Raw genomic sequence first — 23,510 nt, forward strand, 5'->3', positions numbered from 1 at the left:
ATCTGATAACACGGACCACTTAATGAAACTAAGCCATGCCGTGTGGGGCCACCCAGGACGCACAGGTCATGGTGGAGATGTCTGACAGAATGTGGTCCACTGGATGGCAAACCACTTCACTATCCTTGACTTGAGAACCCCGTGAACAGTATGAAAAGGCGAAATGATAGGATACTAAAAGAGAAACTCCCCAGGACAGTAGTGGCCAATATGCTACTGGAGATCAGTGGAGAAATAACTCCAGGAAGAATGAAGGGATGGAGCCAAAGCAAAGACAATACCCAGTTGTGTATGTGACTGGTGATGGAAGCAAGGTCTGATATTGTAAACAGCAGTATTGCATAGGAACCTGGAATGTTAGGTGCATGAATCAAGGCAAATTGGAAGTGGTCAAACAGAAGTTGGCAAGAGTGAACGCTGACATTCTAGGAATCAGCAAAGTGAAAGTGAAGTCGCTCAGTCCTGTCCGACTCTTTGCAACCCCATGGACTGTAGCCTACCAGGCTCCTCCTTCCTTGGGATTTTCCAGGCAAGAATACCGGAGTGGGTTTCCATTTCCTTCTCCAGAGATCTTCCCAACCCAGGGATCAAACCCGGGTCTCCCGCATTGTAGGCAGACGCTTCACTGAGCCACCAGGGAAGCCACCAGTGAACTAAAATGGGCTGGAATGGGTGAATTTAACTCAGATGACCATTATATCTACTACTGTGGTGAGGAGTCCCTTAGAAGAAATGGAGTAGCCATCATGGTCAACAAAAGAGTTCAAAATGCAGTACTTGGATGCAATCTCAAAAACGACAGAATGATCTGTTTGTTTCCAAGACAAACCATTCAATATCACGGTAGTCCAAGCCTATGCCCCAACCAGTAACACTGAAGAAGCTGAAGTTGAATGGTTTTATGAAGACCTACAAGACCTTTTAGAACTAAAACCCGAAAAAGATGTCCCTTTCATTATAGGAAGCAAAAGTAGGAAGTCAAGAAACACCTGGAGTAACAGGCAAATTTGGCCTTGGAGTACGGAATGAAGCAGGGCAAAGGCTAATAGAGTTTTGCCAAGAGAACGCACTGGTCATAGCAAACACCCTCTTCCAACAGCACAACAGAAGACTCTACACATGGACATCACCAGATGGTCAACACCAAAATCAGATTGATTATATATATTCTTTGCAGCCAAAGATGGAGAAGCTCTACACAGTCAGCAAAAACAAGACCAGGAGTTGACTGTGGCTTAAATCATGAACTCCTTATTGCCAAATTCAGACTTAAATTGAAGAAAGTAGGGAAAACCACTAGACCATTCAGGAACAACCTAAATCAAATCCCTTATGATTATACAGTGGAAGTGAGAAATAGATTTAAGGGACTAGATCTGATAGACAGAATGCCTGATGAACTATGGATGGAGGTTCGTGACGTTGTACAGGAGACAGGGATCAAGACCATCCCCATGGAAAAGAACTGCAAAAAAGCAAAATGGCTGTCTGAGGAGGCCTTACAAATAGCTGTGAAAAGAAGAGAAGTGAAAAGCAAAGGAGAAAAGGAAAGATATTCCCATTTGAATGCCAAGTTCCAAAGAATAGCAAGGAGAGATAAGAAAGCCTTCCTCAGCGATCAATGCAAAGAAATAGAGGAAAACAACAGAATGGGAAAGACTGGAGATCTCCTCAAGAAAATTAGAGATACCAAGGAAACATTTCATGCAAAGATGGACTCGATAAAGGACAGAAATGGTATGGACCTAACAGAAGCAGAAGATATTAAGAAGAGGTGGTAAGAATACAAAGAAGAACAAAAGATCTACAAAAAGATCTTCACGACCCAGATAATCACGATAGTGTGATCACTCACCTAGAGCCAGACATCATGGAATGTGAAGTCAAGTGGGCCTTAGAAAGCATCACTATGAACAAAGCTAGTGGAGGTGATGGAATTCCAGTTGAGCTATTTCAAATCCTGAAAGATGATGCTGTGAACATGCTGCACTCAATATGCCAGCAGTTGGAAAACTCATCAGTGGCCACAGGACTGGAAAAGGTCGGTTTTCATTCCAATCCCTAAGAAAGGCAATCCCAAAGAATGCTCAAACTACCGCACAATTGCACTCATCTCACATGCTAGTAAAGTAATGCTCAAAATTCTCCAAGCCAGGCTTCGGCAATACGTGAACCGTGAACTTTCAGATGTTCAATCTGGTTTTAGAAAAAGAAGAGGAACCAGAGATCAAATTACCAACATCCGCTGGATCATTGAAAAAGCAAGAGAGTTCCAGAAAAACATCTATTTCTGCTTTATTGACTATGCCTTTGACTGTGTGAATCACAACAAACTGTGGAAAATTCTTCAAGAGATGGGAATACCAGACCACCTGACCTGCCTCTTGAGAAACCTATATGCAGGTCAGGAAGCAACAGTTAGAACTGGACATGGAACAACAGACTGGTTCCAAATAGAAAAAGGAGTACGTCAAGGCTGTATATTGTCACCCTGCTTATTTAACTTATATGCAGAGTACATCATGAGAAACGCTGGGCTGGAAGAAGCACAAACTGGAATCAAGATTGCCGGGAGAAATAGCAACAATCTCAGATATGCAGATGCACAACCCTTATGGCAGAAAGTGAAGGGAACTAAAAAGCCTCTTGATGAAAGTGAAAGAGGAGAGTGAAAAAGTTGGCTTAAAGCTCAACATTCAGAAAACTAAAATCATGGCATCCAGTCCCATCACTTCATGGGAAATAGATGGGGAAACAATGGAAACAGTGTCAGACTTTATTTTGGGGGTTCCAAAATCACTGCAGATGGTAACTGCGGCCATGAAATTAAAAGACGCTTGCTCCTTGGAAGAAAAGCCATGACCAACATAGACAGAATATTAAAAAGCAGAGACACTACTTTGCCAACAAAGGTCCATCTAGTCAAAGCTGTGGTTTTTCCAGCAGTCATGTATGGATGCGAAATTTGGACGATAAAGAAAGCTGAGCACTGAAGAACTGATGCTTTTGAACTGTGGTGTTGGAGAAGACTCTTGAGAGTCCCTTGAACTGCAAGGAGATCCAACCAATCAGTCCTAAATATTCATTGGAAGGACTGATGCTGAAGCTGAAACTCCAATACTTTGGCCACCTGATGCGAAGAACTGCCTCATTTGAAAAGACCCTGATGCTGGGAAAGATTGAAGGCAAGAGAAAGGGATGAGAGAGGATGAGATAGTTGGATGGCATCACTGACTCGATGGACATGAGTTTGAGCAAGCTCTGGGAGGTGGTGATGGACAGTGAAGCCTGGTGTGCTGCATCCCATGGGGTCACAAAGAGTGAAACATGACTGAGGGACTGAATTGAACTGAAGAAACGAGACCATCATTTCAGAATCACACCTGAGAGAAAATGGGGAACACTTCAGGGAGGATGTGCCATCTTATTAGGACCCTGGATTTCAATAGACAGCAGAGAGAATTCCTAGCTGAGGGAACAGTGGGATCAAAGCAGTACAAAGCTATATTAGACACAAGCTGCTGGCCCAGGGTGGCTCTGGCATGGGCAGTAGCTTTGAAATTTTTTTGATCATCACTCACAGTAAGAAATAGACTTCAGTTATGACCTATTGACTGTGTGTGTGTGTGTGTGTGCATGTGTGTGCGTGCGCGCGCTTCCTGTGATATTAATTGCCTTTAGTATGTGCAATGCAACTTGGTATTTTCTATTCTATTCTACTCTTTTTTATTATTCTTATCAATAAATTGATTTCATGACACTAATACATAGCAACCCATAGTTTGAAAGCACAGGTATACAGTGTGTTAGAGGTATAAAAGGCTGGGACCAGATCCAGGAGGGCATTAATGCCAAGCTGGGGCAGGGGGGGGCGGTCTGCTCTTCTGGTAAGAGCCTTTGGAAGTTCTTAAGCAGAGGAGTGGCATAATTGCAACTGTGCTTTAGAACTCTGGAGACCTGCTTTCAGGTCGGAATATCACATTTTTAGAGGAAACCTATTAAATAGGAGCCAGTCTGGAGCAAGGTAAGCAGGCTAGTGAGATCAGAAACCCTGTCTGACAGAGAACAGTTTGAAGTGTTGGGCAGAGAAGAAATTGACAGAAGTGGGGGTGGGGAGCTGGGTTATGGAGATGGGAGGTGGGGAAGGTTGCTAACTGACCCTTTTGAAATATCCCTGCAGCAGTTGTGGACTTACTCTGTGTAAATCTAGAAAGTAAACCTGGGACCTGTGGATAGATATTGTAGGGAAGCAATTCCAACTCATAATAAGGACTGTTTGAGCATGGTCCAAGCTGACATGCTATCCTTTACAGGGCTGTTGACAGCAATTATAAAAACAAAAAAATTGTATACTGATTATTGAAAACTTGAAAAAAATGGGGAACAACAAAAAAGTAAAGCATAAATTAGTTACGTTTCAGGTGGAAAAAAAGCATTCGTGGTTTTGGCTTATTTTCATTGGGTCTTTTACTTTGCAAATTTACATTTTTTGTACAATAGAACTATGTAGAAAATACAGTATTGTATCCTGCTTTTTATTTTTATCCATGTTATGTCTTTTTGTTTATTTGTTGTTTTTTAAATTTTACTATAGTATAGTTGACTTACAATGTTGTGTTAATTTCTTCTGTACAGCAAAGTGACTCAGTTTTACATGTGTATATATATATTCTTTTTCATATTCTTTTCCATTATGGTTTATCACAGGATATTGAATACCACTTCCAGTGCTATACAGTTAGCCCTTGCTGTTTACCCATCCCGTAGTCTGCTAACCTCAAACTCCCAGTCCCTCCCTCCTCTACCCTCCCTCCCCCTTGCAATCACGTCTCTTCTCTATGTCTGTGAGTTTATTTCTGTTTCATAGATAGGTTCATTTGTGTCATTTTAGATTCCCCATATAAGTGATGTCATATGGTATCTGTATTTCCTCTTTCTGACTTACTTTGCTTAGTATAATAATCTCTAGGTCCATGCATGTTGCTGCCAATGGCCATATTTCTCAATGTTCTATCTTGAACACTATATCCTGTTATTCAAATTGTTCATAAATATTTGTAATGGCTACATAATTATTGATAATATGGTTGATGATATTATTTTTGGACACTTAGAGGGGCTTTCTTATTTTTCACTTTTAATAGAGCATCTCAGGATGGCTCCTATCCAAAAGTCTACAAGCAATAAATGCTGGAGAGGGTGTGGAGAAAAGGGAACCCTCTTACACTGTTGGTGGGAATGCAAACTAGTACAGCCGCTATGGAGAACAGTGTGGAGATTTCTTAAAAAACTGGAAATAGAACTGCCATATGACCCAGCAATCCCACTTCTGGGCATACACACCGAGGAAACCAGATCTGAAAGAGACACGTGCACCCCAATGTTCATCGCAGCACTGTTTATAATAGCCAGGACATGGAAGCAACCTAGATGCCCATCAGCAGACGAATGGATGAGGAAGCTGTGGTACATATACACCATGGAATATTACTCAGCCATTAAAAAGAATTCATTTGAATCAGTTCTAATGAGATGGATGAAACTGGAGCCCATTATACAGAGTGAAGTAAGCCAGAAAGATAAAGACCATTACAGTATACTAACACATATATATATATGGAATTTAGAAAGATGGTAATGATAACCCTATATGCAAAACAGAAAAAGAGACACAGATGTACAGAACAGACTTTTGGACTCTGTGGGAGAAGGCGAGGGTGGGATGTTTCGAGAGATCAGCATTGAAAAATGTATAATATCTAGAGTGAAACAGGTCACCAGCCCAGGCTGGATGCATGAGACAAGTGCTCGGGCCTGGTACATTGGGAAAACCCAGAAGTATCAGGTAGAGAGGGAGGTGGGAGGGGGGATCGGGATGGGGAATACATGTAAATCCATGGCTGATTCATGTCAATGTATGACAAAAACCACAACAATATTGTAAAGTAATTAGCCTCCAACTAATAAAAATTTTTTAAAAAGTGAAAAAAAACCAAGAACATCGCATTGAATATCCTTATAAGGAAACCGTTGCCCACATTTCAAAATTATTTCCATAGGATAAAAGCCTGTAAGTGAAATTACTAATTGAAATGCTCTGAAAGCTCTTAAGTCTGTGAATACCTAGTGCCAAATTTCTTTCCAGAAAGGTCAGGCCAGTTTTCATTCTCAACAGAAGTGTTCAAGGGTGCCCATCACATATACCTACCAGCATTTATTTTATCCTTTTCAAAAGCTCTGCCAGTTTGATAATGGGAGTGGCTCTAATTTTAATTTGTATTGGATTACTGGTGGGGTGGAATATCTTTATATATTTATCAACCCTTTATAGTTATTCTGGGAATGCAATTTCACTGCCTCTGTTTGGATTTGTGATTGGCAAATAGCACTAAGTGAATTGTTGCAGGCGTATGAGGAAAAAAACACAGAGGGATTTAAAAAATAAATGATGTGGTCACAACGAGTTATAGCCAAATTATATTGTGGTGTACCATACAAACAAAGGTTAGTGGAAGAATTGAGTCATCATGAGGTATGTGGTTAAATAGGTCTGTGCTATTGCAGTCAGTAAAATATTTATGTTGTGAAGGGCAATTTGGTTTCAGCAAAATACCATTCCTTATATTAAATCAACATTGTAAATTTTAATTTCCCCATTTTGTAGTTTTGTTTGTATTTAATTTGTAAATTTGTTTTGGTTTTATAGATGCATAAAATCCATAAAAATTAATCTTTTCCTTAGTTTCAAGTTTGCATATATATACATAGATATATATGTGTATGAAACATCCTAAAAAATAATTTAAGCCAACCCTAGAGGTCCATGAGACTCTTTTTCCCCTACAAGGAAACTGAACATTATTTAAGTTTGAGAAACATTGGTATTAGAGGTTTCTTAAAATTTCATGTGTAATTATGTAAACATAGGCATTGGGACTTTTTAAAAAAAGAAAAAGGTAAAAATGGAATCAGCTTATATATTTTATATTTAGAATTTTTCTATACAGAATATTGTTATGATTTCCTTGCCTTTGAAAAAAGCACCAAAAGCTATACTATGTTTAGAGTTCAGAGAGTATGTTTTGGCTTAAAATGTACTATTCATCAAAGTTAACCTTGCACAGGTCATTAAGATCTAGACCAAAGAATGTTTGGATTTATTAACTTGTCTTTTTAAGTAAGGCAAAACAACTGAACATATAGCAATTAAAATGGAACTTCTGTGAAGTAGTCTTAAAAGAAATTAAATCCATGAAAAAAAAAAAAAGCCCCACATATGATGTAGGAGCCTTGGAGCATGGGAATCAGTGAGGATGAGTTGCTCTGATGGCCAGGAGCTAGAAGGGGAGCACCACCCAAGGGATGCTGCAGGAGGATGATGGCCTGATACCCAACCCTATTCATCCAGCTCTCCCCAGGCAGGGAGGATGGAATGCATAAGCCAGACATTGCTATCAGCATTACATCCAGAGTAAGCAACATCTGTCCTAAAAGGAAAAAAGTCTGAGACCTGGGAACGAGAGGAAGAGGCTAAGAGGTAGATAGCTGTACCACTTCTCTTTGCTCGCAATCACAAAATAAACTGGTCTCTTTTCCTTTTTAAAAAAGGAACCTGGTGTACAGGCCAAACCACCCAAGGCAGCTGGAGAGAAGTGAAATTGGTTGTCTCTAAGTTACTCAAGCTGGTCCAGGTGTCATTCTCAGGTTCCCTCTGCCTGGAATCCTCTTCCTCTCAAGTTAACTACATGGCTCACTCCCTCACCTTCCTTGGGACTTTGTTCAAATGCCACTATGTTAGGGCAAAAAAGCAGAGCAGATGGGGGTGGCATACTCTTCTCCATCCACGACTCAGAGGCTCAGGTTCTTCCCATCTGGTGACACTCTCAGTTGAACACATGCCTCTAAGTTCTCTGAGGAAGGGGGATAGAAGAGGCTTACCAACTCTGAACTGCCTTGGCCTGAAAATATGTACCCCTTCTGCTCATAGTCCACTGGCCAACACCAGCCACCTGGCTCTGCTTTGCTGCAGTGGAAGTCAGGAAGTATAGGGGAGCACTCAGAATATCTGGGGGGGGGGGGGGGGGGGCGCGGCATATTTGACTCTCACACAGGCCACCTTCTTTCCCCAGGGACTCCCTCACCACCCTTTCAGACTTTATTTTCTTCCATAGTACTTATCATCCTCCAAAATGCCATTTATTTTACTTACTTATCTGTTAAGTTTCTGTCTCCCCCACTAGTACATAACATAAGCACAACAAAAGGAGAGGCTTCATGTCATTTAGGTTTTCAACCTAAGTATCTAGAACACTACTTGGCATATGGTAAGAGCTCCATAATTGCTTACTAAATAAGTAAATGAAGTCTGCAATAACAGTTTGTATTTGTGTGTGGAGGGGGTATCGCATACACTGACCTGAGGATGCTTCCTAAGAAATAAATAACCCCCCTTAGGTACACACAAGCATATACTGAGTGCTTGAGCCTACTGTGTGCTAGGCACCATGCTTGGTGCCAGAAACAAAGATATGAGAAATACTCCCTGATCTTCCCTAGGCAGGAAGAAACAATTAAAAGGTAATATTTATTAAGACCCATAATAAAAAATAAATTATGAGAGCTCAAAAAGCCAAATTCTTCTGACCTTTAGTGAGCATAAAATTTTATATCCAAGTATTACTAGAATGGCAATGAAAAAAGAATGAGAGTGGGAGGTGGGTAGGGAACTCAGAAACCATAAATTGCTCCCCGAAGTCATAAAGGAAGTAAGATATGTGTTCTCTACCATTTTGTATTCTTGACAACAGTTGCCTTTCCCTTTTCATTCACCCATTCATTCTAGGGCCTTCCCACATCCTCTTTCTCTTCAGCCTTAGAGTACAGAGCAGCCCACGAGCACTTAGTTGAGAAAAACCTGGAAGATCACACTATTTTAAAATATCTCTTTCTGATAAATCCACAGTTTCAGAAATACCACCATTTGAAAACCACTTAAAGTATTTTGTCTTCCAGCCCCACCCCTGCTACTCCTCCTATACTCCTGCAAGCAAATAAGCACACACTTGTCAGTCTCCTGATGGAAGAAGTGGCATCACAGGAGCCCTGCTGGAATTCAATAGCAAAAAGAGAGTGAAGACAGAAGTCTGGGGTTGGGATCTGTTCTATTAAAACAGTCATAGGAAGGCACTGAAGACATGAACTGGGCATCAGACAAGGGGAAAGAGCGAGAAAAGAGTAGAGAAGATACAGGAACAAACAGGCATTGAATGCAAATTTCACCTATTTCACCATTTTGCTTGGGATAGCCTTGCTTACACAAAAAGGACACATACCTCTTTGACACAAAAAAGGAAGAGTTGGGCTCTGCTGAAAATGAAAGAAAATTCAAAATAATAGAAATGTTCCACTGTGTCAGGCCCCAGACTCTGTCTATCTCATTTCTCCTCATGGGGGTCCTCAATTCCCAAGTCTATATCCCAGTCCAAGTTGTCTTTTCAAACTATCAAACCATCTTCTGACTGGCAAGGGAGAGAAAAGGAAAGGAGAAGGCATGTAAGTCATCTATTGTTGTGTAACTACTCCAAAAATTAGAGGCATAATACAGCAACATGTATCATCTCATAATTTCAGGAATCCAGGCATGGCTTAGCCAGGCCTTTTGGCTCAGGGTCTCTCACAAGTATTCCACCAAGGTGTTGGCTCAGTCTGTGAATCTCAAGGCTCAATTGGGAAGGATCAGCTTCCAAGCTCCCTCACATGGTTATTAGCAGGATTCGCTTCCCTGCAGGCTGTTGGACTGAGGGCCTTAGTTCCCTGTCACATGGGCTTCTCCACCCACAATATGGCAGCTTGTTTTAGTTGAGTAAGCATGCAAGAAGACACGTCAAGAATGTAAGCAAGATGGAAGTCCAGTCTTTTGTAAGCTGATCTTAGAAGTGACTTCCCAACATTTTTTGCTACATTCTATTTCTTAGAAACACTGCTCCAGCCCACACCCAAGGGGAGGGAATTACTCAAGAATGTGACATCCAGGAAGTAGGATCACTGGGAACTGTTTTAGAAACTGCCAGCAAAGAAGGTTATGCCCATTTCCTTCAAAGACTCTTTCTTAGACTTGCCTATACCAGTCCCACCCACATCTAGCTGCAAGGGAGCCTGGGAAATATAGTCTTTATTCTGGGTGACTATCAGCCAAGCCAAAACGTAGGGACTCAGTCCTGAAGAGGAATTATAGGATTCTGGAGAGTAGAAGACTCGGTTGTTTTGTGTGCCAGTCCCAGGCATGAATGAGGAAGAGGAGCAAAATGGTTGGGTAGGGTTGTAGAATCTGAGTTCAGATCCTGCCTCTGTATGCCCATGCTGAATGAATTATTTAGCCTCACTGAGTATCACTGATAACAGACTAAATGAATGTGAGCATCTTACACTTGGTAGGTTCTCAGTAATGTCTACTAGATCCGTTTCAGAGGTAGCTTAATATCCCAGAAACTTTTAAACCAGGCTCTGACACCCACCCAGCTGGCTGTGTGACTCCATGCCAGTCACCTAACCTCTTTGCATACCAGTTTTCTGTTGGTAGAAGGGAGTACAAATATCAACCTTACATATATTATCAGGTTGGTATAAAGATAAGGTGTGAATTTTTTTTTTTTTTAATTCAACATGCCATGCAAACTTACTGTGGCATTAGTGGCCACCAGGTGGCAGTGGGAGGAATGGGCTTGGGTTGTGGCCCATGGCCACCAGATGGTGCTGGCATTCAGCGGATAGTACCCTGGCTTTGCTGGGAGACTGCAAGAGAACCGAAGGGCTCTTGAAGATGGCCAGTGCAACCCTTCATCCTACAGATGAGAGAAACAAGACAAGGGGAGGGTGTGGGGAGGATGTCACGCAGCAGTGGGGGCTGGAGCCCTGCTTTCCCAACTCTAGTGTCATCAGGGCTAAGGATGGCTGTTATCCATACACAGATTGAGGTTCTCACTTTCTCTCTGGAGATCAAGTTGTTCACTGTCTTGTTCATGGATTTACCAAATTTCAAAAGCCTGAAAAATGTCCACATATAGCGTCTGTCTCACAGGCTGTGTAGTACAGTGGTTAAGAACGTGATTTTGGCGTCAGATGGACCTCAATGTATATCTGTATAGTAGGCTCCTTACTGCAAAGTTAAGATAATAATTTCTACCTGATAGGGTCGGTGTGAAGTTAAATGAGATGAAGCATGTGAAAATAAGAGGTATCATTAATTTCTGCACACTTATCTAAGCAGTTTATGTGTATTTAACGTATCTAATTCTCACCATAGCTTTATGTAGTATCTACTATTATTAAGTTCCTTTTATAGAGGAAGAAACTGAAGCATAGAGAGGTTGTAACTTGCCCATACTCATAGCTGTCAGTAGAGGATTTAAATCTGTCTTCAGAGCCCATGCTCTTAACCATATTTATTACTAATTGTTTGGCAGAGAGTAAATGCCCATGAGTGACAGATATGGATACACCAGGGCCAACCTGAAGATTCCAGCTGGAGGGACAAGGGTTTGGAATGAATGGTATAACCACAATGCACCTACACTTTCAGAGTGGAGAGAACAGCACATAATTGGAAGAAGAATGTTAAGTATCCAAGCTAATAAAACAAAGATAACTAACAATACTTTTTTAAAAGATTACTGAAGCACAGCACTGGGACTTTAGACTTTAGAGACAAAGAGAATAGGATTTGACTTTTGATCCTGCCTCCTGCTTGGACCTTGGGCAAGTTTAACATCTTGTTTCCTCATCCAAAAATTGAAGCTAATAATCTACCTTACAGAATTTTAACACTGTGTTAAAAACCATTGTGGTTGAAATGCATATTTAAAAAATGTACACATTAGAGCAAACATTTGATTATTACAGTTATTATTCCACAAAAACATATTGATCTGGCTGAAAGCAATTTAAGATATTAAGATATTGTTCCTCCCTTCAAGGAACTTATATAAGAAAGGTGATGGATGTACATAACCACTTGGTAGGGGGTGTCTTAGGAGAGCTGAAACATGCAGTGGGAATTAGAAGAGGGCAAGATATTTTTCTAGCAGTGATAACTGGAGAAGTTTTCATGGTTACAATATTTAAGATTAGGCTTGAAGGATGCAAAGAAGGTAAGGAGAATATTCCACAAGCTTTACTGGCAAAGGTAAAGGGGCCAGAAAGAGACTATTTGTTTGGGGGCAGTCCACAATAGAAATGTGAGTCAGGCTATAGAGTGTGGCAACAGAAAAGGAAGGGAATTTCTGGTTAGACTTGGCACATTACATATGCATTTGACTCTGTTCCTAAAATGACAGTAAATAATAACATTTAAAACCACAAGGACTCCAGGAACAAGAGAAGAGACAATAGCTGATGGAAGATACTAAAAAAATTTGGAAAGATGAAAAGTAGTTGGGTGAGTATTAACTGATAAAGGTAAAGACAAGAAAGCTGCCTGCAGGGCAGACAGGGGGTGGAAAAGCCTTCAAGAAGGAAGCTAATTTGATATGAAAACCAAAACCAAAAAGAAAGAAAGAAAAACAAACAGAAAAACCCACCAAACCCAGGAAAGTTTAGAAAATAGAGGTACCAGGTAACTCTGAAGCTAATAGGATGGAGTTGGGCTGAAAACACAAGGAAGAGTTAAAAGTCTGATTCTTCTCTCCATTCCTTGTAGCCAGATGGCTTTTCCATCCCACCCAGCAAAATGCAGGCCTCTGGAGTGGCCAAACGAGAGAGCCGTGGACTTGGGGAAGATAACCAAGAAAAGCAGACAAAGCTGTAAGGCACCATACTGAAATCAGGGAGATTAAGTAAAAATCTCCATCCTTAATATTACCTTAATTAAAAGTCTCCTCCACCTCTGACCTCAGGCTACCAGAATTCAGAAAGCCTGGCTTACCCTCTGGAGGAAAGAGTTTGAGCAAGTGTCTGCTGGATAAACCGAGGTGTGGTCCACCACTCAACCAGCCCAGTGCACAGGCAAAAAGATTCCAGTGGGCTCAGGAGAAACAACCAATTCAAGAAAAAGAAATTTTAACAGCATTATTTATATCCTCAGAGGGAAATGAAACCATTGCACCCATGAAATAAGATTGGGTCTATAGAAAAAAGAACCTTCAGAGATAAGAAAGAGCTTTTAGGAATAAAGAGGGTTAATTTTTTTTTAATTGTATAAGTTTGGAAGAAAAAAATTTAGAAGGTCTCTCCAAAATAAAGCAACAAGAGATTTAAAAAAAAAATTAAGGGAAGAAAGACTAGAACACTAAAGAATTATTTTAGAAAGCTCAATACAAGAACAGGAATTCAAGAAAGAGGACACTGAGAAAATTCTGAAGATTAATTGCCAAAGAAATCATTTAAAAAATTTCCAGAATGGTATAAAAGATTATACTGACATCATTGTAATATTTCAGACATCAGAAATAGAAAGGCAGATCTTTAAAGCTCCTAGAGAGAAAAACTGGGCCACATATAAAGGATTGGGGTTCATTATTCATCAGACTTCTCAAAAACAATACTGTTTTTGGGCAGGAGGAATCTTACTGGGGTGATGAAAATTTTCTAGAACTGACTTATGGTCATGAGCCAAAGATGATTGACTTCAGGTTGAGACATTGACCATGTCCTAAATTGGGTCTCTCTTATGCCAAGTCATCAAGTAAATTCATTTAAACATCATGTAACTTAATAAAAACAAGTAAATGCTCTGGCAAAATCATGTGTTAACCTGAAGAAAGCTTCATGTCTCTGAAAAATAAATAAATAAAACTTGTTTGTGGTGATGACTGTTAACTTGGTAATTTTGTGAAAAATCACTAAATTGTATACTTGAAATGGGTTAATTTTATAAATCCAATAATATATCTCAATAATGTCATAAAACTTTTCATAAAATAAAAAACTGAAATATATAAAGCATCTCAAATACAAAAATGTATAAGCATATTACAGAACAACTAATAAAAAATCCATGTATAAATATTAAACATATCATTCAAATAAATTATTATAGAAAGTAAAACAAAAGCATGGCTGCATGGAAGCTCAAAGAGCACTGAGCTGTTTCTTCCTAATTCTGAAAGAAAATTATTTTATATCTAGACCTCTCTAGACAGTCAAACTGTTAATAAACGTGAACAAAATTACTTGCAGACATGCCAAGTTTCAAAAAATGTGTCTCTGATGTACCCATTCTTATAAAGCTACTAACGGATAGAATGAGGAATAAACCAAGAAAGAGGACATGGGGTCCAAGAAAGGAGGAGAATCTAATACATGAGAAAGACTAGAGTTTTCCAGAAAGATGATCAAGGAAGCCCTGGGATGACAGTTGTGTGGCAACCCAGGGAGCCACTGATCCAGCCTGGGGCAGGAAAACCTCAGGCTCAAGGAGTGAAGTTTTCAAGAAGATAGTGGAACATATGTATAGATAATCCAATTTATTTGAGTATTAGAAAGAGTTTGGAGCCTATAAGAGAGTTTGGAGAAGGATTGGTGATAAGTGCATAGAAAACTAATTGCAGGGGAGAAAAGAAGCAATTATTAACTTTAGTGGGAAAATGCTATTTAAAAAAAATGTAATCATACATAGTTTATTATGTCAGTCAGCTGTGAGCAGTATTTACATAGTCATAGCCATGTAAATGCTGAATGTTGATTTAACTAAAAACCGTGCTTCAATAATATTGAAAGAATGGGGGGGGGGGGGAGTGGGTGTGTGCATGTTTGTGCAGGGAAAGAGCCTGTAAGAAAGATACATCCTTGGATTTCCCCAGAGGTAAATCCTGGGACTAGGACAGGTAGTTTATTTGGATCTGGAAGTGCAAGGGACACTCGGAGAGAAGCAGGAAAGCAACATAGGGAGGGGGAAACAACCAATAAAGAATGAGTAATTGGAACTTATTCCCTCTGGGAAAACTCTGTAAAATGGGAGGAAACACAGAATCAGAATTATTCCACCTGAAAGGGAGGAAGCTTAGATAGTTAGACACCAATTCCTGAAAGTCACTGGTTGAGGACTACTGCGGGTGGGGAAGGTGGCATATGCATTTCCTGGAATGTCAGCCTGCTGCATGTGAGGGCAGAGTCCCAGAGCCTTCAGCTACAGAGATGCAACCCTGGCAGTTAGAAAGGAAGAAGGATGCTGCATGGGAATGTGTAAGGGTCACAGGTGGGACACTGACAGCATCTGAGATAGAAGTCAATAGATAATATCTAAAACAGAAAAATGTACAATTACAACATAAGCATTTACTTCCACTAGAAAATTGAGATAAATACTTGAAGAAAAAGCAAAAAAATGTTGAAAGTCATTACCCCTTGAGAAGTAGAAATCAGAGGTAAGGAACAATAAACCAGAGAGCAATTGGTTTTTCATTATATTAATACTTCAAAAGTGAAAGTCACTCAGTCGTGTTTGACTCTTTGCGACCCCATGGACTATACAGCCCATGGAATTTCCAGGTCAGAATACTGGGGTGGGTAGCCTTTCTTCCCAACCCCGGGACTGAACCCAGGTCTCCCACATTGCAGGTGGAGACTTTACCAGCTAAGCTACAAGGGAAGCCCAAGAATATTGGAGTGGGTAGCCTCTCCCTTCTCCAGGGGATCTTCCTGACCCAGTAATCAAACCTGGGTCTCCTGCATTGCAGGCGGATTCTTTACCAACTGAGCTATCAGGGAAGCCCTATATTAATACTTAGTAGGACTATTTCACTTTCAAACACTATTAGTTTAATGAAAATTATATTTACAAAAACATGAACGGCAGTACAAAGGAAGATGGGGTCATGAGACTGTCAAGTGAGGGAATTCAGGGGGCAGGATCATGACACATGTGAGGGGGAGACAGGAGACAGAGAGCAGATAAGACTTGGCAAAAGAAGTGTGAAGGGAAGTGTGAGGCGGAGGATCATATTTCAGGAGCAGCAGTCACCAGTGTTCCAGGCTGCTGTGCTGTCATCATGGAGGGTGAGATACAAACAAAAGCTCTTGCAGTTAGCCTGCGCTATGAAATGGCAGAAAAGTCACTGCCTGAGAAGTCTGGGGACCTAACTTCTGGTCTTCTTTTCACCTCCAACCCAAGGCAAGTGACTGACCTCCCTGGACCTAAATTCTCACATTCCATGCAATTGGCCTGGCAGTCAGACAGCTGTAGACACCGGTACAGTTATACATGCTTGAGAAACAGACATGCTTCTACACTGCTTAAGAAAAAGCCATTTCCCTGAGTCCTTCAAATTGGCCCCCTCCCCAGCCCCCTCCTGCCCGGTCCCTCCTCTGGAGCCCTTCCCCTCCCCAGACCCTCCTCCACTAACTAAGGGAGGATGCCTCCAGCCCTTGCCCAGCGGTATGGCCTGCATCCATTCCAATTGGTGGGCCCCTTGGATGTTGGTTGTTAAATATTTTGACTATCACCCTTGCTAATAATACCTTCCCTGCCTACCTGACAGTGACCTGGTGAGGATCAAACAAAATAACAGATGTGAAAGGCCTTTGCAAATGCTCCAAGTTCTGTCATATATTGGGTAAAATATTGTTTTAACATCAAAATGCAAAAGTAGTGCTGCCGAGAGACACGGTCACAGAGGGCATGGACACAGAGCGGTGATGAATTGCAGGGCTGGAGACGGAGTGAGGGGGAGGGGGAAGAGAGAGCAGCAGGGCAGAGAAGGGAGAGAAGAAAGGAGAGGCTGAAAACCAGGCAGATTGTGCAGCCTCCCTCCCTAAGTCATCGGGATGCTGTATATTAGATGCAGGAGATTTGGGTCCCCTCTGCCCCGCCCCAAGTCCAGAAGTCAATTCCAGCTCAGACCACATGCTGTGTTCCTTTCACCAGATTCTGTGTGTGTGTTTGTGTGTGTGTTTGTGTGTGTTTGTTGAGGGGTAGGGAGAGGCAAGTGACGTAAATCCTTATGCATATGTTCTTGCTCATGCAGCTTGATGTGGTCTGTCACTAGGAAAATCCCTAGGACGGCAGGAACCCCAGATATTTTTGGGGTTTGTGCCACCTCTAGATGTCTGGCATTCCCAGAGCCAAACCCTGCACAAGGTCTCCCTGTAAGATCAATCCCAGTGATCTTCTCTCTCTGGGACCTCTACAGTCTACAAACATGTTCAAACACCTTCCTTTATTCAATACTCACAACTACTCTGCAAACTAAGTAATGTTACTCTTGTTTTACAGCTGAGGAAACTGAGGCTCAGAGAAGTTAAGTGACTTGTCAGAAATATGCAGAGAGCAAATGGCAAAGCCAGGACTTTGACCCAAGTTTCCTCCTTTCCTAAACAGGCAGAGTTGCCGAAGTCTTGTTTGAAAGGACAACCTTCTTTTAAAATTCAGGTCTTCTGACTCCAAGCCCAGTGCCCGTGACAGTGACCCTCCTGGAATAACTACTGCTTCACCGAGAAGAGGAATTCTCCAGAAGGATCCATGGGTATCTTCATGCCTAACAATTTCAACATTACCTCCATCTCTCTCCCATCCCCCTGCCTTCTGTGTTCATATGATCATGTGCTCCTCTCTTTCATTACCTTCAGGATAAAATTTAAAGTCCTGCCATGGCACTGCAGCCCCATCAAAGCTCCATCTGAGTATCTAGCTCAAAGGCTGCAAACTCCAAGGCCTGTAGGAGCCAGGGAGGTTTGTTAAATAAATGGGAGAGGCAGGCAGGTGCTGGGGGTGGGAGGCAGTGGGAGGGAGCACATGTCCACCTGGAAGAGGAAGCGTTTCCTCGGCTCTCAGCAAAGGTGGCCACACAGGAATGCAAGTCTAGGGTGATGCAGAATTATCTTCCAGTGTTTCAAGAAAAGCCAGAAGTCCAGAATTTTATGAGAAATTACTCAATTTTTAAATGTTGGGACAATTAAAAATACATTTATATTATGCAACATCCAAGTACATACTACACTTGTCTTCAGGTTGAATTTGGACGGCGAACTGCCATTTTGTGATCCCTATTCTGAGAAATCTGGTCCACACATTATTTCCTAAGTGAATGAAGTGAGTAAAAGTCGCTCAGTGGTGTCCAAGTCTTTGCGACCCCATGAACTGTAGAGTCCATGGAATTCTCAAGGCCAGAATACTGAAGTGCATAGCATTTCCCTTCTCCACGGGATCTTCCCAACCCAGGGATTGAACCCAGGTCTCCTACATTGCAGACAGATTCTTTATCATCTGAGCCACAAGGGAAGCCCAAGAATACTGATGTGGATAGCCTATCCCTTCTCCAGGGGATCTTCCTGACCCTGGAATCGAACCAGGGTCTCCTGCATTGCAGGCAGATTCTTTACCAACTGAGCTATCAAGAAAGCCCTTATTTCCCAAAGATACCATATATTGTTCAAGGCACAGGATCTTTGCCCAAGCCAGTCTCTCCACTTAAAATGCCATTTCCTCCCTCCCTAATCTCATCCCTTGGACAAATTCCTTCTTGTCCTTCAAGACTCATGTCAACTGTCACCTTCTTTCCGGGACTGTTCACAACTACCTCTGCCCCCATCCCAACTCTAGGCAGAACTAACAGCTCACTCGTCTGTTTCCCAACAAACTTCATACTAATGTCTAACGCTGTGTCTCGTGCCCTCAGCACGTGGGGGCTTCACTAGCACGTGGGGGGAGTGCATGTACTCATCCAGAGGTCTCACTCTGGGACACACTGCCTGGTTGAAATCCTGGCTCCACTCTAGGTCAAGTACTTAACTTTTCAAAGTCTCCATTTTCTCATTTGTAAAATGGAAATAAAAATATTGCCTGCCTCATAGGATTATATAATGGTGAGGAGGAAACGTGTGCAAAGTGCCTTCTCTAGTCTTTGCAAGGTAGTAAGTACTTGCTTGTATTTTAGCCATTAAAAAATTACTTTTTTTCCCCAAACACTTTCTGAGCAACTGTGGCATCACATGCCAGGTTTGGGGTGGAGGTCAAACCTGAGAAGACCTTCATCTCCATGCTCCTGTAAGAGGAATGGTTTATCTAACAGCGAGTTTAAGAGAAAAACCAGAACAGGCCAAGCCCACCCCCTTCCTCTCCCTCCCTCTCTCTCAGAGAAGGTCTGCCTGCAGGACACCAGCTCCAGGGGAAGGGTCTTTGACGTGGCCCACAGCAGCAACCAAGATCTAGAAGGTGGGAGGCAACATCAAGAAGCTCCCTGTGGACACCCATCAAGCCTCATCTTCCACCCCAAGCTTATCAAAGAAAACCTGGTGTTTCTACCTGCATGACTCCAGTTGAGAGAAGGAGGGTTGTTGACTAGTTTCTCCAACCAAATCCAGACTCTGGGAACACAGAGGTAGGAGAGGCACAGGCTCAGCTCCCATGGAGCTCACGGTGTAGTTTCTTTCTGGTCATCGGAGGGGAAGGAGTTCTCTGAGATCACATGGTATGGGGCAAAGAACCTGGGTTTTGGAGTCACACCGATCTGTCTGAATCCTAGTTCTGTCACTTATTAGCAGGGCAAGATTCAAACAAGTTATTTTGGCTCTGGGTTTTGTCCTCTGTAATTTGGGGTCATTGCAAGGGTCAGGGCCTATTACAGGGGAGGGCGGTTTTGCACATTCACACGAGTACTCAAATTAAAATGTTGACATTGTGCCCAACCTGTGTTGCCTCCTGAAGCCTTCTCTTTCTCAGCAAATGGCCATCTATTTTTCCATGGCTCAGGTCACTATGTGCTCCCACACCATATCTGATCCATCTGCAAATTCTGTCAGCTTCATAAACCATGTCTGGCGTCTGACCACTTCTCACCTCCTCTGCTGAGTCCCTAATCTGAACTGCCATCACCCCCATCGTGGTCAATGTGGTAGCTTCCTCAACACTTCCCTGCTTCCACTCTTCCCTTCTGAACTGTATTTTCAATCCAGATGGAGCTCATTAAAAAGTAAGTCAAGTCATGTCCCTCCCCTGCTCAAAATCCTTCAAAGGCTTCCCCTGTCACTCAGAGTGAAAGCCAAAGTCCTTCCAGTGTCTGGCCCCCAGCTGCCTCTCTCATCCGTCTCCTACCCCTTTCTCCCCTGTGCTCCCTGCTCCAGCCACGTCTGCACTCCAGCCACACTGGCCCCCTGGCTGCTCCTCAGAGATGCCAGGCAGGCTCCTGTCTCAAGCCTTTGCACTGTCCATTCCCCTCTACCTAGGGATGCATTACCCCCAGAGAGACGCACAGCTTGCTTACTCATCCCCTTCGAGTCTTTGTTCAAGCATCATTTTCTTCACTGAGGCTTTCTTATGTTTTCAATTGTTAACACCCCTTTTCCTTTACCACCTGCCTCCCTTATTTTATTTGTCTCCATCATTCAATTGGCATTCTTTCTAGAGCTGCCATCAAAGTTGTGTAGGTTGGATGCCTGGCCAAAGAAGCAAGATCAGACCCAGGCTCTGCTCGCCAAGCTCTGTGACCAGCCATCGGCTGGCCTCAGCCCAGAGGAGTGGCCTTCTCCTAATTTCTGTGAAGATGCTCAGGTGCTTCCTGGTGGCTCAGATGGTAAAGAATCTGCCTGCAAGGCAGGAGACCTGGGTTCGATCCCTGGATTGGGACGATCCCACTCCAGTATTCTTGCCTGGGGAATTCTATGGACAGAGGAGACTGGCAGGCTACAGTCCATGGGGTCACAAAGAGTCGGACATGACTGAGCAAGTAATGCACACACACATGCTCAGGTGGTGTAGTGGTAGAGCACCTGCCTGCCAATGCAGGAGAAGCAAGAGACTAGGATCTAATCCCTGGGTCAGGAAGATCCCCTGGAGTAGGAAGGAAATGGCAACCCATTCCAGTATTCTTGCCTGGGAAATTCCATGGCCAGAGAGGCCTGATGGGCTACAGTTCACAGAGTCACAAAGAGGCAGACGCAACTGAGCACAGTACAACACAGTGGCTCCATAAGTTAGTTGATAACCCAAATATTACGTATTTCATTCCTTTTTTGTTTATCATTTGTCTTCCTGCCCTCCCTCATCAGAAGGGAAGCTCCAGAAGGCAAGGATTTTTGTCTGTTTTCTTCACTGCTATTTCCCTAGCTCATGTAAAGGTGCATGACACACAGTAGGTGTTTAATAAATATTGACTCAGTGACTATGATGACTGTTCAACAGATTTCATTGTATTGAATAAAAGTTCACACTAAAAATAAGACACTCAAGCCTTTATCAAACTCCCTCTTCAAACCACTCAAGGATTCCCTTGTCTTGTGGAGTGAATATTCTGAGAATCCATTACCACCTTTGATCACTTTCTGCTGTGTCTAACAGAGTCTGGGTGTATTGCCATCCAACACTGACTTCATTTCTTCTGCATTAATCACACTCAGCCTTGCCAACTCCAGATTCCATTGTCTCATGTTTCCTGTCATTTGCTCCCAGGGAAGAACTGTCTGCAGGATGGGACAGAGAAGATGGAACAGTGGCCAACACCCATCCAGATCCTTGGATCCAATTACCCACTGCTCTCTATGCACCTGAATGTCCCTCAGGTGCCCCCAAAGCAGCGTGTCCAAAATTGAAATCATTTGGCTCCCTATCTTCACCCTCCCATAAATCTGCTCTTCCTACCTCAACTGGTAGCCGTGGCAGTTTCCAAGCCAGAAACCTGGGATGCACCCTTACTATCTCCCCTTTAGCCACCACATGCAATCAACCTTCTAAAAATCATTTCAGAAAGATACCCCCTCTTTCACTGTTCAGTTCTTCATCGTCTCACTTGCTCACAACAGCCTCCCAACCCTCCCCACTGCCATCACCCCAGTTTATCCTGCAGCCAGAGCAGTCTTTCTTAAAAGTATAACTGACTCTGGGACTCCCTCTGAAAATCCTTCAAGGGTACCTTGTGACAAGAGGGTGCTGTTTAAGCTCTCAGATCCCACATGATCTGGCCCCTCCAACCTCACAGTCCACAGCTTTTTTTTAAAGATTTTTTTTTTTTTTTAATGTGGACCATTTTTAAAGTCTTTACTGAATTTGTTGCAGTACTTTCTCTGTTTTCTGTTTTGGTTTTTGGGCCACAAGACATGTGGGATTCTAGCTCCCCAAACAGGGATAGAACCCACACCCCCAGCATTGGAAGGTGAAGTCTTAACCACTGAACTGCCGGGGAAGTCCCTAGTCCACTCCATCTTGCTCTTATACTTTTTGCTCCTATGAAACTGAGCTACTCATTGCTCCCAGGACATGTCATGTGACCTCACTGCATTTCTCTCTGCTTGCAATGTTCTCTTCCACTTTCTCTCCAGGCAAGCGTCTCTTTCATCTACTGAGAAAGTCACTTGGATGTAGTAGCATCAAATCCTGCTTTCTTGCTTACTAGTTATGTAAATTTAGATCATTTTTAAAAACCCTCCTTGCCTCTGTTTCCTCTTCCGTAAAATGAGAATAATAACAGAGCATTCCTCACTGGGTTTTTCTAATCACTAAGGGAATTAATTGATGGAAGGCCCCAGCAGTGTGTCTGGAATGTGGTAAACACTTAATAAGTGTTTGCTGGTTTTTAACTATTTAATCCTCAAATCACCTCTTCCCCCTTCAATGCCACTTTGGCACCTTGTTCAAACATCTGTCATGCACTTAGTATGAGATGACTGGTCTACCTGTCTGTCCCTCAAACTGGACTTACTGGACTGGGGTGCTCTTTAAGGGCCAGTCTTGAAATGTGGGGTCAGTAAATACTGATTCTATACAACTGAGTGGAGGAAATAAAGATAAACTTTAAGTAAGACATTCAGAAGGGCTGAACCTCAAGGGAATGCTGTAAACTTTTATTCTAGTTCGAGGTTCTGGGGCAGTAGGTATTTCAAGGTGCCCAGTAGCCCTTCTGCCCTCGTGACCGATGCCCCATCTCCAGCTTCCCCACCACCACTGGCTGTCCTCAGCACTGTCTTGCCCAGAGGAGCCTGGACGGGGATCCTCCCTTCCATACTGATGGTGGACAGGCAACATTCCAGAGCCTGGTGCTGACATCCCGGCTCTTCATCTACTGCTAAGTAGCACTAACAGGAGAGCTCAGATGAACCTGCTTAGGAAACTGGAAGCAGGGCTGTGGGGGGTGGGGGGAGAGGGGGTTCCTGCCAGGCAGAACACAGATACTCCTGCAGCTTGATGTTCCCTTAGCTCCAGGCTTGCCTGCCAGCCTCCCCAGAGACTTCCTTCAGTCATTCTCACTCCTGTGGTCCACTGCATCATTGAACATCAGTCAGGTGCCTCCTACCTCAATGGTAAAGGCTGGAGTGTTTCCACGTTTTCACACCCACTGGCAAATGTGGGCTGCCTCCCCCTGCCCCTCTCTCTATCCCGCCTCATCACTCTCTGATTTCTTCTGTGATGCAGTACACATGAACCACTGCCTTCTGCAACCAAATCTGGAACTTTCATCCTCATTGCTGAATATCCATTAAGACACTTACTTCTAAACGTTTGCTGACCATTCTCCCCATTGTAAGAGAAGCTAGCAAGGCTGTGGCCTAGCCACTCCCATCCACGCCAGCCCCTCTCTCAGAAGTGGTCC

The 23,510-nt window shown here is 42.8% G+C and overlaps 1 protein-coding gene and 1 non-coding gene across 2 annotated transcripts in view; both read right to left on the reverse strand.

Moving 5' to 3' along the window:
- The window catches only part of VPS8 (VPS8 subunit of CORVET complex), a 384,233-nt gene that overhangs the window by 295,411 nt on the left and 65,312 nt on the right, over positions 1 to 23,510 (reverse strand). The gene's annotated exons all lie outside the window — the stretch shown is intronic.
- On the reverse strand, positions 18,258 to 18,330 carry TRNAC-GCA (transfer RNA cysteine (anticodon GCA)). The gene has a single exon. It is a non-coding gene; the product is annotated as a tRNA-Cys (tRNA).

This window comes from Odocoileus virginianus, chromosome 4 (genome assembly GCF_023699985.2).
Source record: "Odocoileus virginianus isolate 20LAN1187 ecotype Illinois chromosome 4, Ovbor_1.2, whole genome shotgun sequence".
NCBI classification, from domain to species: Eukaryota; Metazoa; Chordata; class Mammalia; order Artiodactyla; family Cervidae; genus Odocoileus; species Odocoileus virginianus.